At 38.7% G+C, this 15,294-nt stretch overlaps 1 protein-coding gene and 1 long non-coding RNA gene across 8 annotated transcripts in view; one reads left to right on the top strand and one right to left on the bottom strand.

Moving 5' to 3' along the window:
• Positions 1-15,294, top strand: part of Gria3 (glutamate ionotropic receptor AMPA type subunit 3) — a 284,667-nt gene that overhangs the window by 99,487 nt on the left and 169,886 nt on the right. The window lies entirely within an intron of this gene.
• LOC121825874 (uncharacterized) overlaps positions 340-15,294 on the bottom strand; it is a 55,574-nt gene continuing 40,619 nt past the window's right edge. Inside the window, exon 3 of the long non-coding RNA XR_013048256.1 lies at positions 340-441. This is a non-coding gene — a long non-coding RNA (uncharacterized LOC121825874). The remainder of the gene's footprint in view (positions 442-15,294) is intronic.

Here is a 15,294-nt window from a genome sequence, read left to right as displayed (position 1 = left end):
GACAATAGTCCCCATCTCAATGTCATTTCCTGTCTTAAGAAGCACCTAGCTGCTCTTCAAGAGAACCCAGGTTCAGTTCTTATGACCCACATGATAGCTAGTGACTATCTGTATCTCCTGTTACAGAGGATCTGATAACTTCTTAAGGCCTCCATGGGTACTGCATATATGTGGTACTCTGACATACCTGCATACAAAGCACCCATACACATGCAATAAAAATTAATATCAAAATATTGAGAGGTGTCTTCTGGGTCTTTACCTTTAAGCATCTAAACAAGGGAAAGCAGGGCCGGTTAGGAAGGGTTGTCATGACTAACTCACTAATTATTGAAGTTGACCATTTTCATTTTCTTGTCATCATAAATCTTCCCCCGAGGATACAAATCGGTGCAAATCATGCTAAAGACAGGAAAGGTGAAGCTCCAGTGAACACTTAGGCTGGGAAAGGGGAAAAAATCAGTCCATTATTTTAAGATCTCTTGAGATGCTGTAAATACACAGGCAACACAGAACAAAGATCCCTTTTTCCCCCCTTACATTATTTATGGGCCATCTAAAAATTACATTCTCATTCTCTTTCCAGCTTCGAGAGAGAAACATGCATATTCATGATCTGATAAATATTTAAGTGGGATTTATTTAAATGAGAGAGACCATTTACAAACATTCCCTGGCTCTCAGATCTTATCCTGGGCACACAGAGGGAGGATAATTCCCTCTGGTAGATTCAAAACCTCCGCTGGCCACCTGTCCCCAAAACTTGGAGCTCTTCCTTGAGAACTGGTGAATGTCACGCGCAGTATTTTAAGGGAACCTTCTGTACCACCTCACTCCAGTCCTGCCTTCCTATTGTGAGATCATGTCATAGGATCTGTCATTGGCAAAATTCTGTAGCTGGAAGTTTATATGAGGGCTACAAGTTCAGTCACAGCTTTCCTTAGTGTGACTAATAGCCACCCTGTCTGTAGGTATAACCCTCCACACTCTAGGAGGATAGTTATAATATATACTTGGTAACTTAGACTACTTGACTGTTAAACAAGCATTTTGATGTTTTGGAAGCATTTTATTAGTGGACTAGCAAAATGGATCAGCAGGTAAAATTGCTTGCAGCCAAACTCAATGACCTGGCTTCTATTTGTAACACCCACAGTGGAAAGAGGGAACTGACTCCTGAATGTTGTCCTCTGCCCTCTGCACATACATCATGGCATGTGAGCACATGTACTTATATACACACATTCACATGTGTACAGACAATAATAATAAATAATTTTAAAGAAGAAAGCAAAGAAAAAGGTGTTTTGGTAATGCCCTGTTTTCCAAGGATTTTATACATATTATGCTTTCATTCCCTCTTTTCAACAATCCCGTTAGACTTTTAAGGTAAAAATCATTCTCTCAGTCTTAAGGATTTTTTTTAAGTATCAGAAAGGTGCTGTTTGCCCAAAAGAAATCATGCAGCTTGTAAGCTGACTCTAAGATCTGGGATTGTAGACTACCTCTGGCCTATGAGAGTGCTGGGAGAAAAAGCATTGCTAACGCAACTAGAAAGCCAGTGCTGACATATCAATGCTGCAACTACAGGAACAGAGAGACAGCCCCTCTTGACTGCTGTTGTGCAGTAGATACTCTTTGTATGAGACAAAGCCTGGGCTCTCTATTCCAGTACCCATTCTTAGGTACCAACTAGACCTAGTTGTAGGGCAGTTTCCACTCTCCCAAAAGAAATTCATCTATTTTGTGTCTCATTTCCACAGTTTATGAAATGTTCACTGAACTCACCTACTAAATTAATCTGGGCTAGGGAATTGAATGCTGGTTAACATCTCAGTGTATAACTTATCACAGACAATAGACATGTATTGACAGCAGTTTTTAATTACTTAATTCAGGAAGACTGTACATGACTAGGATTGCAAGTAATGAGCCAGGCCAGTGGAAGAAAAAGCACTGGGTTTCTCCAGTCAAATAGTTTCTATTACCTAAATGGCTATCCAAACCACCTAATTTAGGCTTGCCAGATAAAATGTAGGTATCCAATAAAAATTTATTTTCAGATAAATGAAAAGACATATTCTTCTATTACAAGCATAACCTAAACACTTAAACTAAAATAATGTAATAACAAATTTATTCATCTTTGTCTGTTTGTTACTATATCTGACAATACAATATTAAATCAAAGTCCTATTCTAAGGAGAATCACCGTCCAGATATGACTATTGGGTATCTGCTGGCTTATGACACTTGCCTATGACTAATTACAGAGCACAGGGCTGAAGGAATGAGAGTTGTGAGGGAGGAAGAGATAAGACAGAGAAAACTATCACATTGTAAGACTAGTCCTTGTCACCTCCATATGACAAACACTGCAATGTCATTAAACCATTACACAACAGAACTAGCTTGATCTGCCTCTCACTACCAACCTTCCAACTTGGTGTGCTGTTTTCCTCTATCTTTTTCTGCCCTTTGATATATGAAAAAGGAATACATATTGGCATTGCCAGACTCTGTGTTCTCTGGGAGTGATCTGAGCCTCAGAAGGTAACATCACAAGCAAACAGCAAGTCAGGCTGCAGGGTACAGCCGAACCACTGCACAGACATCAGAGCTGCCCAAATGGAATTAAATGCCAAGCACAGACCCCGAGAGTGACAGTGGGAAGAGTTCCATGACCAAAAGAAAATATATTAGGAAGTGGAGTGGAGAATGCTTACAGGCCTAATTAACAATTTGCACAACATCTAAATTTAAGATGTTGCCAGCATCAGGCAACTTTGTGGATTCACACTATAGAAGCCAAGCTGGACCCAAGGGAAGGGATCAGACTAAACTCTTCCTAGTCAAGTTAGTCCAGCAGCTGAGGCATCTACCAAGACATTGAAATTTAGAAACTGACAAAATTAGAACGCCAACAGGGGGCTGGCTCACATGCAAGACAATTACAGAGGCTGAGGAGTGTGAACTCCAGAAATGAAGCCATTGAATGGTAATCATAATAGTGATGATAATGACAAAAATAGCTGAGCTTACTGAGAGCTTATTACGTGCCAGGCGCTGCACTCTGTACTTTACAGGAATTGACTCACTTAATCCTGACAACAACCCTATGAGGCTTGTCACCCACATTTTATGAGGTGCAGAAAGATTCCATAACTTGCCTAGATTCATGCAATTATTGAATCAGAAAAATCAAACCCAGGCAGTCAGGTGCCAAAGCCCACATATTTAACTTCTAGGCTCCCCCATTGCTCTAATCTGGTCTTTTTGTTTGCTTGTTTGTTCACTTGCTGCTTTGACTTTTTTTTCTCAGACAGAGTCTTGCTAAACTAGCACAGAGCTAGCTATGTAGACCAGGCCAGCCTTGAACTCAAGGCAGTTCTGTGTCTGCCTCCCAGGTTCTGGGATCTAATCTGTTCTTGAAGAGATTTCCCCAAACTTGGAGAAGAATTACAAAGAACTTCCCAACACCTTTACCTAGGTCTTCTTAGCACAAGGGATACCCAGTCAGTCAAACAGAAAAGGTATGTTATGGGCCTAGAGCAGAAGTAGCCTTAGGGGCTACTTCTCAGCCCTACCATGCTCACAATGAATTAACAACCACTGGTCTTTTGTCAGTATAGCAGAACTAAGATTTTAGGGTTCAACTTTGGTCCTTGTGGTGTGAAATAGAGCGTGCTTATCTGCTGGTTCTTTGAAAGTTTTGAGGGATCCTTGGAATCATGTAAGTCTTCTGATATCTTAGTTTATCTTAGTTACCTTTGAGGCTCACACCCAGATCTTAATGAAACAAATGAAGCTATTCTAACTTGCCATTTTTCACATAAGAAGACAAAGGCCAGAAGAAGAAAAACACTCACACTCATCCTAAGGTCACACAACAGCTCATGGGCTGTCTTTCACACTCAACCCAGTTCTTCTGAATCTACTATCCAAGGATACCTTTCTGGAGAATCTAAATGGGTTTGTTCCAGTATTCCATATTCTTTTTCTTCTAACACATATGCTTTTAGTTCACGAATTTCCTGGCTTAAAGATTTCATGGTTCATTTGGAAAACTGATTCCTCTTCTTACAACATACTCACTTCCCTTGAAATCACATCTTTAGTCTCTTCTACAAATTCCTATGCATACATGGTGACTTTCAGAATATTATATCATTAAATTGACAGGTACGGCTGCTCTTGTATACGAATTGAGAAACCTGGGACCCCTGCTTCTTTCCTCTCCAACTCAGTAGCATATCCACTGCATGCTAATCACAGTGCATGGATGTTATCTTATCTTCATAATAATCGTATGGCCCAGGCAGATTATTTGACCTGTTTTGCAGGTGAAGATCTAAGGTTCATAGAGCTGTAGCTAGAGTTTTCCTGCCTTGCCCACAGTCAGGACAAATCTCTGTCACCCGCCAGTCCCACAGCCGCTCAGACCCAACCAAGTAAACACAGAGACTTATATTGCTTACAAACTGTATGGCCATGGCAGGCTTCTTGCTAACTGTTCTTATAGCTTAAATTAATCCATTTCCATAAATTTATACCTTTCCATGTGGCTTACCGGCATCTTCACATGCTGCTTCTCCTGGTGGCAGCTGGCAGTGACTCCTTCAGCCTTCCTGTTCTTTCTTTTCTCCTCTCTGTTAGTCCCGCCTATACTTCCTGCCTAGCCACTGACCAATCAGTGTTTTATTTATTGGCCAGTTAGAGCAACACATTTGCCATACAGAACATCCCACAGCATAGAGCTTAAGTGATTCCTAAGATTCCACAGCTTATAAGCGACACAACTGGAATTTAATCCCAGTCTACACTTAGTATCCATGCTCCTAGTCTTCACTCAGTCCATTCTAGAGTAACTGACATGCTGCTGCTGAAGAAGCACTTTCTCTAAGCTCTGATATTACTGTGTTCTTCTCTACTGATCTTCAAGCTACACTCTCTAGTACAGTAGCTAATAGACACATATGGCTGTTTAATTATAACTCTAAACTAGTTATAATTAAATGAAATTTAAATTGTAACTCTTTAGACTCACTAGCCACAAGGCAAGTACTCAAAAGCTATGTGGAGGTAGTGGCCACAAAATTGGACAGCATAGAAGCTGGAGAGATGGCTTAGTGGTCCACATTACTTGCTGCTCTTGCAGAAGACCAGAATTTAGTTCCCCAAACTCAGGGCAGGCTGCTCACAGCCCCTGGTAAATCCAGCTCCAGGGAATCTGGAATCCTCTTCTTACCCCCACAGGCACCTGTACTCATATACACATACCTAGACATAATGATTTTTTTAATAAAATAAATCTTTTAAAAATTGGACAGCACAAGGACAGATTGTTGCTATTATTGTAGACACTTCTATTGGGTCATGTTTCTGTAGACACTGAAATTTCAACTCCTCTGCCTAGTGTGTCAAGTGCATCATGATCTGGTATCTACTAGCTTTTCAGCACAAAGACAGAAAAAAAAAGAGTAAAAAAGTGAAGCTGCAGAAAGGTGTGGGAGTCTGAGGATGGAAACCCTGCCATGCTTCAGCAAACAAGTTAGGCCAAATCCTATTGTATACAATGGATTACTTCCCTGAAATAGATAGAGACCAGTGAACATTGATACTAGGCTCAAACATGCCTCTGTGAGAAAGCCTGAGAGAGAGAGGTCTTAACATCACACTGGTGACTGGGTGCTCTCCAGCAGTGACAAGAAGGATTCTGATATGTACATAAAGTACGTGACCTTTGAAATGGAATCACAGAATCCACAATCAAATCCCAATTCTGCTAATTATCAGTCACAACTTTGCTTATTATTAGAAATGTAACATTCACACTGTTGCTTAGCATTATCGGGCTTGTTTTGCTGTCTGTAAAACAGTCAGTAATACTTATTCTTCTTAGTTTTGTGCTAACTATAATAATGAGGCAGGTGTGATAATGGTCTGGGCTTAGACTTCAACACATACTCTAAGTGATTGTGTGGCGCAGATGCAGTTCAAACTCTTTGAACCAGATGATATCTGAAGTTCCTTCAAGCTTTGAAATTCAAACTCTGACCCACACTAAGATAGGTCAGCAGTCAGTTTCAACAAAATACTTAGGAAGGTCCTCACAGCACACTGCAGGTTTCATAAGTAAGCAATGATTCGGTCATTATGAATAGCCCTGATTTCCACATAAAGCTGGCTTTGAGAGACTACAGGGTTCCTCCCCACCAAACAATGGATGCTCCCAGAATCCCTAGTTTGAGACTATAATACCATGGATATTTATTAGTCTCAAAATAAGTCATTTAAAAGAACCAGTGGATTTTGGATTTTGGTACTGGCTCAAATATTGTTCCTATCACATGTAATTGCTTTACTCCAGAGAAATAGAAGATTCAAAACAGCAGACAGATGGAAGTACAGAGATATGCAAGATGAAGAGGACAGAGAGGAGCTTGCAAAGGAAAAGAGAGATGGGAGGAGAATATTCTGATTAATTCAGATAGCATCTTGTCAAGCCCCAATAGAATAGCCCAGCAAACTGTCGTTCCTAGCACCTTAATCCTCCACAGACTTCTCTATGACCCAGCTTTTCTTCCATATCAACAATGCATGCAGACCTGGCATTCCACCTCATGGCTCAGGAATTTTTCAAGACCCTGAAGTGCCTCCTTAAATTACCAAAGAAAGATACAATTTTGCTCAGCCTGGTGCAAAATTATTACTTATATTTTACTTTATTTTACTCCATGGAAATTACAAAGTCCTATCAGGTGAATATAGAAATATACTTAACACTATTTGATGGATCAAGACACTATTCCCACGGTGCATAAAACTGAACCTTTATAAGACTGCATGTGTTTGTAACTCCATCTTTCATCTGAAGGAGAAACATCACACCAGAGATTAGGAGTTTCTGTTTCATAAACAAGTGGTATAATCCCAGAGGAAAAAAGCTCCCAGGCCAAAGCAATCATCACCATCTTGATTCCCAATCAGAGTGCACTCCTGGGTTCATCTGGAAAAATCAGGTCAGGGTTCTAGATGCCCGAACCTAAGCAGATCACAGAGACATTTCCTTTTTACTCTATGGTTTGTTTCACTTTATTGCCTGTCAAACTGTTGCCCTTAGACTGTACAGAGAATGCTTCATATTTTTGTGTGCTTTTGGGTTCAGCTGGTGAAGCAGTTCCATGGCAAAAAGCCAAATTAAATATGCTCCCTTCTTTTTCCTAAAAAGAAGGCAGCTGAGGATTAGTCCATCAAAATTCTCAAGGAATGAACTGTTCTAATTAAGAGTCTTCTAATAAATGCTTCAGCTGGAACTAAAAGTATGCTGAAATAATTCATTTAGTTTGGACTACTTTTGACAATTTTCTGATGTATCTTGTTCTGTGTTCTGCATATAAAATATCACTGACTTTTGCATGGAACTTGAGTTATCATTTTGAACATGTATTTTCAAGGTTCAGGATTACAAGTGAAGAGAGGTATAGCCAAAATTTGAACTAAACTCAGGACACAACTTGGAGAAAATATCCAATTTCAGAGGTTTACAGTTTCTTACCTCTTTTAATAAGTCAATGGCATGGTGAATTAGTGTACTTTTCTATTGCTGTGATAAAACACCGTGACCAGGGCAACTTGCAGAAAGAAGGATTTCTTTGGCTTATGGTTACAGAGGGATAAGAATCCATCATGGTGGGAAAATGCAGCAAGCATGGGTGACACGAACAGCTGAGAGCTCCCAACTCTAACCACAAGCAGGAAACAGAGAATAAACTGGGAATGGCATGATATGTTGAATCCTCAAAGCCCACCTCCATTGACATAATTCCTCCAGCAAGATCACATCTCCTAAACCTGCTCAAATAGCACCACTAACTCGGAACCAAATATTTAAACATCTGAGCTATGGGTACCATTCTCATTCAAACCACCACACATGGAAATGGAACAATATTGTTAATGAAGGTTCTAGCTACATAAAATGTAGTACTTTGAACATCTCCATGCTTTTTTTATGCCTGAACTCTTGGAAGACAAATTTCTTATTTATAAATCAAGGGAGAAAGATACTAAGGAACTTGCCCATGGATGATATTAATCAAGACTGTAACTTCAGTCTACTAACAGTTTTGGTGCCCTACACTGTGATATAAATGTCAAATCTTCCTTTCCTATATCTCATTGACTTCCTCTTAAGCAGTCCACACTGACTGGGCTCAGCTAATCTCACCACAGTAGGAGTAATATCTGAATATGTACTCAGCTTTAGTAGTGCTAAGAATAGCTTAGGTGAAAGTCATGGGTTAGATAATAATGGCTGCCATAATGATGTCCTTAAGCACCCCAGTTGAGAGCCATTTATTTTGCATAATATTATCTTGGCATGCTAAATGCTCATTTGAATCTTTCTTTTGAGGACACTTGTCTGTGGGATAAATTTTTTCAGAAAGGTTTTAGTGTCTCCCAACAATACACAGCTAGACTTCTGAAAGGCTAAAGAACACTATTTGAAAATTAGTAGAAAGGGTGTTCTGAGATTGATTGTGTAGCCTTCAGGTAACTAAAAAGTAGTCTTCTCTATTGATGTTTTTTTAATTACTCTTTTACAAAAGTGGGTCCTGAAGTTCACCTGTATCATCAGGGTACCTTAACATGGGCCACATAGTTGTGTTCCCTGTGGTATTTAACAAAGCTCACTTATCATCAGTGTGTCCTGGAAGCTTTTGACATTCTGTTTTCCCAGATATATCTCTGACATACTGAAAATTGCCCACCCTGTCAAATTTATATGACTACTATGAAGATCAACTTACATAATTTTATTCCTGGGACTGAGGGCATCAAGATACTAGAGAATGAAAGCTGCTTCAATCAACAATTTCATAATCATCTACTCTATAGTCAGTACTATATTCATGGTTGGAAGTTAAATGGGAATGGAGACATGAAAGGGGTAGAGGACTCATACTTCAATGTTGGTAAGTTTATAAGGTAGCCATGTTGTCTTAATTAGGGTTTCTATTGCCATGAAGCAATATCATGACCATGGCAACATTTAATTGGGGTGGCTCACTTACAGTTCCAGAGGTTCAGTTCATTATCATCATAGCAGGGATCAAGGCACCATGCAGGCAGACATGGTGCTAGAGAAGTAGCTGAGAGTCCAACATCTTATAGGCAACAAACAGGATGTTGACTGAGATACTGGGCGGTATCCTGAGTATAAGAAACCTCAAGGCCCACCCCCACAGTGGCACACTTCCTCGAACAAGGCCATACCTACCCCAACAAAGCCACACCTCCTAACAGTGCCACTCCTTATGTGATTATGGGATCTAATTACATTCAAACTACCACACACATATATAGATAAATACTTTTAAAATTCTAACATCATTATAAACATCTCAACAATTGGCTTAAACTCAGACTCTGCTTCAATAGTTCTAGAGGAGGTTCCCCCAAGATTCTGTATTTACACAAGTTTCCAGACAGTGCCAGTGATGCTTGTTCAAGGAACATAATATGAGGCATGTATATTATTTAGAATCCTGTGGCTATCATAAGATTTAAAGGAAACATTTCAGAATGTATGTGAGAGGAAATCAAAAAAAAGCAAAAGGAGACAGAAGAAGCTGTATGTACTTTTATGTCCCTGTGTTCCCATCCCCTTCCCTTCATTGCCCATACAGGGTCACATGTCCATGTTTCTCAGTCACAGAAGAATCTTCCTGATGTCTGGAAAATAATCACATGTATAGAGGACCACAATTACATGGGCTGGAGGCATTGCAAATGGAAACATTTTCTTCCTTCCTTCTCTAGAACTAGAAAAACCTTCTGCTTTGGAGTCAAAAGGGTACATCCAAAGGGGCACCTCTTTTGTCACTTCATAAGATAGTGTTTCTCAGAGTCACATTCCCAGATGAACAGTGGCAGAATCACTTGGTATATTAGGAGGAATGGACAAGAAAAATCAAAGTTTCCTGAAGTGACACCTAAGATTCTGAACTCCTGAATGCCCCAAGTTATTGGGCATTTCTGAGGTATGCCCACATTACAGAACTGATCATATAAGGGATAACACAATGAGCAAGGACTCTAAAGATGATCTCACTTCTTGTAACAGATGTGTAGTCTCCCTTTCCTAAATTTATATATCATTAAACCTCATGAAACTATGATAGTGGAGCAGGTTCTTTCATTCTTCAGTTTTCCACACAATGCCTCACCTCAACCCCATATCACGTGAATCCATGCCTGGAATATATCTCAGGTTGTTAAATCACATGGTTCTAAGTGCCTGACAAGTTCTACCCAGAAAGGAAAAAAGTTGTATTTAAAGGATGCTGTTAATCCATTTTCACTCTGTAGTTTTGTTTTGTTTTTATCTCTAATTCTTCTTTATGGCATACTGGAGGTATCTGAAGTCTTTAAAGCCATTGATATGCCCTACTACTCCATATAGATTTTTATCTTTTTAATTGTCTAAGAAATATCAGTGTGTGTGTGTGTGTGTGTGTGTGTGTGTGTGTGTGTGTGTGTGTGTGTGTGTTGAGACAGGGTATTGCTCTGTAGCCCAGTCTGGTATAGAAATCACTAAGTAGCCCAGGTTGACTAAAAATTCATGGCAACCCATCTGTCTCAGTCTCATAATTGTTGTGATACCATAGCTTATATTGAAATAATGCATTAAATTATGAGAGAGAATTCAAAAATATGGTAAGGAAAATAACCAAACATGACATTAATTAGAAATATGGCTACATACAAATGTTGGACCTCTCTTCCCATAGTGCTAAACATTGTCTGTCCCAGTCTCTTCTTCTATCTAGAGTTGAGAAAGACTTTTCAAGTTTGGAGATAAAATGTAGGCTTTTCACTTGGGTTGACAGCTATGAGTCTGCCTGTATTTTCACGTTTTGCTTTATTGTCAAGTCATGGCAAATATATATATATATATATATATATATATATATACTGTGTCTCCTGGGATAGTGACTGTATATCATGCACTTTCTCCTTATGGGCTTCTCAGTATAATTCTGCATGAGGGTACATTTGCTAATGAAGTCCCGAAAATACTATGACATGTAGGATGCTAGGACACAGACCTAAACAAGTGAGTCTTCTTTATGGGAGGGAGCATACATAACCCAATGCTGAGCTTTGTTTGTCTTCTAAATTCTGTCCTTCTCCTTCTCCAGTAGAGTGGGTAAATGTATGAACATATGTGTAAGAGTACAAGGGAGAACATATATTTCCATGAGATGTCATATAATCAATCATGTTCTTAATTACACAGAAAAATTATTTTTCCAAAAGGTTTATTGAACCTGTAGGGAGGGGAAGAGTTGACATGGGTGGGACGGAGTTAAAAGAAGATGTGGGTGAAAGTATCAGATTGCCTTGCATACATGCATAAAATTGCTAAAAAACAAATTTAATTTGTAAAAATTATTAGCATATATTGATTGTACAAAGTAAATAGATTTCATCATGACATTTCTATACATGTGTATAACATACTTCAATCATATTACCCCATCTTTATACCTTCCTTTCCCCTTTCATAGCTGTTAACAGCCTTCGTTTTACTTTCAAGCCCTGTTCTTGTTTTCTGAAATTCTACACATAAGGAAAAACATTAGATGACTGTCTTTATGAATATGGTTTACTTCACTTCAGTCTTAACATCTTTTGTAATTTTGTAAAGGATTCTAGTTAAAAGGTTTTTGTTACTTAGTTTGTTTGTTTGTTTTTTGTTTTTGGTTTTTTTTTTTTGGTTTTTTTTTTTTGCTTTTGGTTTTGCTTTTGGTTTTGCGATCCCATTCAGAATTTTGCAAATGTTACTGACAACTTGGAATAAAATCTATGAAGGTAATAAAATGTCATCTCCACAATACTTCCAAGAAGAACAATATGTTTTGAAGGTGGTCAATTACAGATTCAGGTTGATGAGCACTCAAAATCTTTTTCTGACCCAAATGCATCCTTTGATCTGCCTGTCACAGCTATCAATACCAACTGTCATAGTCAGAAGTCATCCTTTTAGATTAACATATTGAAAACACTGCAGCATGTTAAGGCTTTACACATACACATCTATTTGATTCGTTTCTATCACTTTGAAAGGTCTTGAGGAGACAGGACATATGGCAAGTTAAACTTTGGTTTGAGTGGTAGTGGATAGAGGTGAGAAGAACTGGACAGTGCCCTAGTAAAGAGGACTAAGTAACCAGAAACTACCCTGGAGGTCCTGGAAGCCAGATGGTATGGAGATATGTGTCTAACTGGATCATATTAACTGAAACTCACAAAAACCTATCAGAGGCTTAAATGCATAGGGATCATTTTGTATAATGAAAGCCTCTAACTAGGCAGTTGTAGGCATTGATTCTACTGCTCATAAATGTCATCAAAGTCCCAAGTTCTTCCTCTCAGCTGACTTACTTGAATGCTTCTTACCTCAGTGTTGTCACAAGGTGACTTTTATGCCAGTACTCTTAAGAGACAGAAAAATGAAATAAGGAAAGGATATAATCATGTCTGTTTCTTTTTATCAAAAAAAAAAAAAACTTTTTCAGAGATTCCCAACACATTTTCATTTCAATGTCTTTGGCCAGAACAGTACTGCATGCCCCACCTACTCAACACTATTGCACAGGGACTTCTTTATAAAGAGGATACATAGCTGTTCACATTGCCTTCAATACTATCAGCAAAAAGAAGAAAATTGGTACTGAGTAGGAAACAAAAGTATATCAAAAACAAAACCTGGTCTTGAGTGTTCTAATTCTATCCCACAAAATATTTGTTGGGTATCAAGTAGGTGTAAAACACTGTCATGAGCTGGGATATCAGACTTGTGTCTTAGGCTGACAAGAATTCAACTAAACAAATCTTTTCTACAGAGGTACATTTCCAGGGTAAATGTTCAACTGTATCTACTTTTATTTTGTTCCTAGCCACTGACACACACTGAATTTTGGAACTATAATTTATTCAGCTACACTCAATCCGTATATGGAGCATCACAAAGAAAGGCCTTTGAACTGTAGCTATCAGGGTCATTTTTTCAAAAACCATGCATTGGAGTTATTTTATGCATGCAAATCCCTCTCTGCCTTTTAATTGGATTTATGCCTGGATGTACTGCAAATTGCTTTTGAAGATGGACTGCAGAATAGATTCCAGCTATGGACATCAATACAATGGCACAAGTACTGTTGGTGCCAGCTCACCTCCACACCATTATTTCTACACAGCTTCCAAACTCATCCTAGTTGCTGAATGCCCAATACGAAGAAATTCCTATAATCTACAAAGGGAGCTGTACAGGCCTTTGCCCTTGCATTACCATTCCCAATAAAAAGAGCAAGGGAAAATATTAAAAGTTCTGGAATTATTCCTATTAAAAGTTCATTCCTGGGAAGTCTCTCCATGGGAAGATAAATAAAGGACTCTCAGAGAGAAAGAGTCATTACAATTGCTTTGATGCTAATAGGAATAACAAGAAATGTCCTGCAATGTAAAATCCAATCTTAGCAGCCACTTGTTTTTCAGTCAGAGTAAGAAAGAACATTGGGAAATCAGTAAAATCACTTTGCGTTGACTCTTCAAAAATCAAACTTTCTACAGTCTGGTACCAGTGGCCTACAGAATGTGACTTGAGAGGGAATTTTATTTCCAAAAATGTCTTTGTCTTTGGCCTATGATGGAAATTCCACTAGTGTTGTTCTTGGGAACCTTCTGATAATAGGTGTACTCCATTTCCACAGAAGGAAAATAGCCTAGCTGGAGTTAGTTTTTATCTACTTGACCTTCTGTCTCCCAGAAAAGATCAGAATTCAAAGGCTATGGTAGCCCTCAGTAGTACACTTTGGTCTTAAGAGTAAGGAATATGATGCTTTGTAGTTTGGGAACCAAGTAGAACTCTGTGGGATATCTTGGGAGAAAGTCCAATTTGAAAAAGGAAGAAGAAATGGCCACTAGACTCTTAGTGAGTATATTGAAAGAAAAGCAGGATGGCCTGGAACACAACTCAGTCAGTAAAGTGTTTAACATAAAAGCATGAGAAATGAATTTCACATCTCCAGTCCCCAAAGTGGTACATGCCTGTATCCTAACCCAGGAGAGGTAGAGACAGAAGGATCCTTAAGGTTGGCTGGTCAGTAAGTCTAGATATATTCATGACCCACAGGTTCAGTAACAGAGCCTTTCTCAAAATGAAGTTGAAAGAGCAATTAAGGAAAATATCCAATGTCAACCTCCGAGGTTCAACATGTGCAGGAAGACACATACATGTGTACTGGCATATACATGTGCATGCCCACACAAACATGTATACATATACAGTGGAGAGAAGGGGGTAAGAAAATGGCAGACCCCTGGAATAATTCAGACAGTCATGACATCTGTCTTTGACAAGCTCATATTCAAATCAGAGGAGTGTGCATGTACTGGAGTATTGAACCCATCTCTTAAGTGAAACATGGTAACAGAAAGCACTGGTACAGGGTCTTACAGACACTGATAGAAAGTAAATGATAAATCTGCAACATGAAAGATTTTATGAAGAAGTTCAAGAGAGTGGATAAAGTTGATGAAAGGACAGAACATCAGTGGAATAAATTATCACGTCCATTCATAACTTGCATCATTTAGTGTGTATCCTCTGTGCTTTTGTTTGCCCACGCCTGATATGAAACTCAATCCTGACATCTCTGTAGATATCAGTCATTGGAATTTGTAGCTGGGGAGAGTGATAATAGGTTGTGGTGCAGATTGAAGAGAAGAGGTAAGGGAGGGAGAGTAGAAAAGGGAATAAATGAAATAGTTGATGATTAAAGGTAAAAGGCAGAAAAATGTGAAGAAGTAAAAGAAAAATACAGAAAGAAGACATTGGATATTAAAGTAATTAACATGAGCACTGACAATAACAATAAATAAAATTTATATAACTTATTATATGCTTTATAAGCCCTGCTGGAAGCACTTCACACACATAAACTCATTTAAATCTTTTCAATAATCCTATGAAGTTGATTCATTAATATTATTACATTTTACAGACATAAGACAATGAGGGCACAGATTTTTTATATCAGCATACAGAATAATAGGTTTCATGGTAGTATGTGTGACAGAGGTCAGTCTTACTGAGTTTCCTCTTCCACTCCCCTCTCCCATCCCCTTCTCCCTCCCTTGGTCCCCAATGAAGCACAGAGATTTAAGTCAAAATTTTGTATTTGTAAAGCAGAGCCAATGGAAGAAGAACAAGAATGATTTCCA

This window comes from Peromyscus maniculatus, chromosome X (genome assembly GCF_049852395.1).
Source record: "Peromyscus maniculatus bairdii isolate BWxNUB_F1_BW_parent chromosome X, HU_Pman_BW_mat_3.1, whole genome shotgun sequence".
Taxonomy (NCBI): domain Eukaryota; kingdom Metazoa; phylum Chordata; class Mammalia; order Rodentia; family Cricetidae; genus Peromyscus; species Peromyscus maniculatus.
The sequence above is the reverse complement of the archived record's forward strand: the minus strand, read 5'-3'. Positions and strand labels throughout refer to the sequence as shown.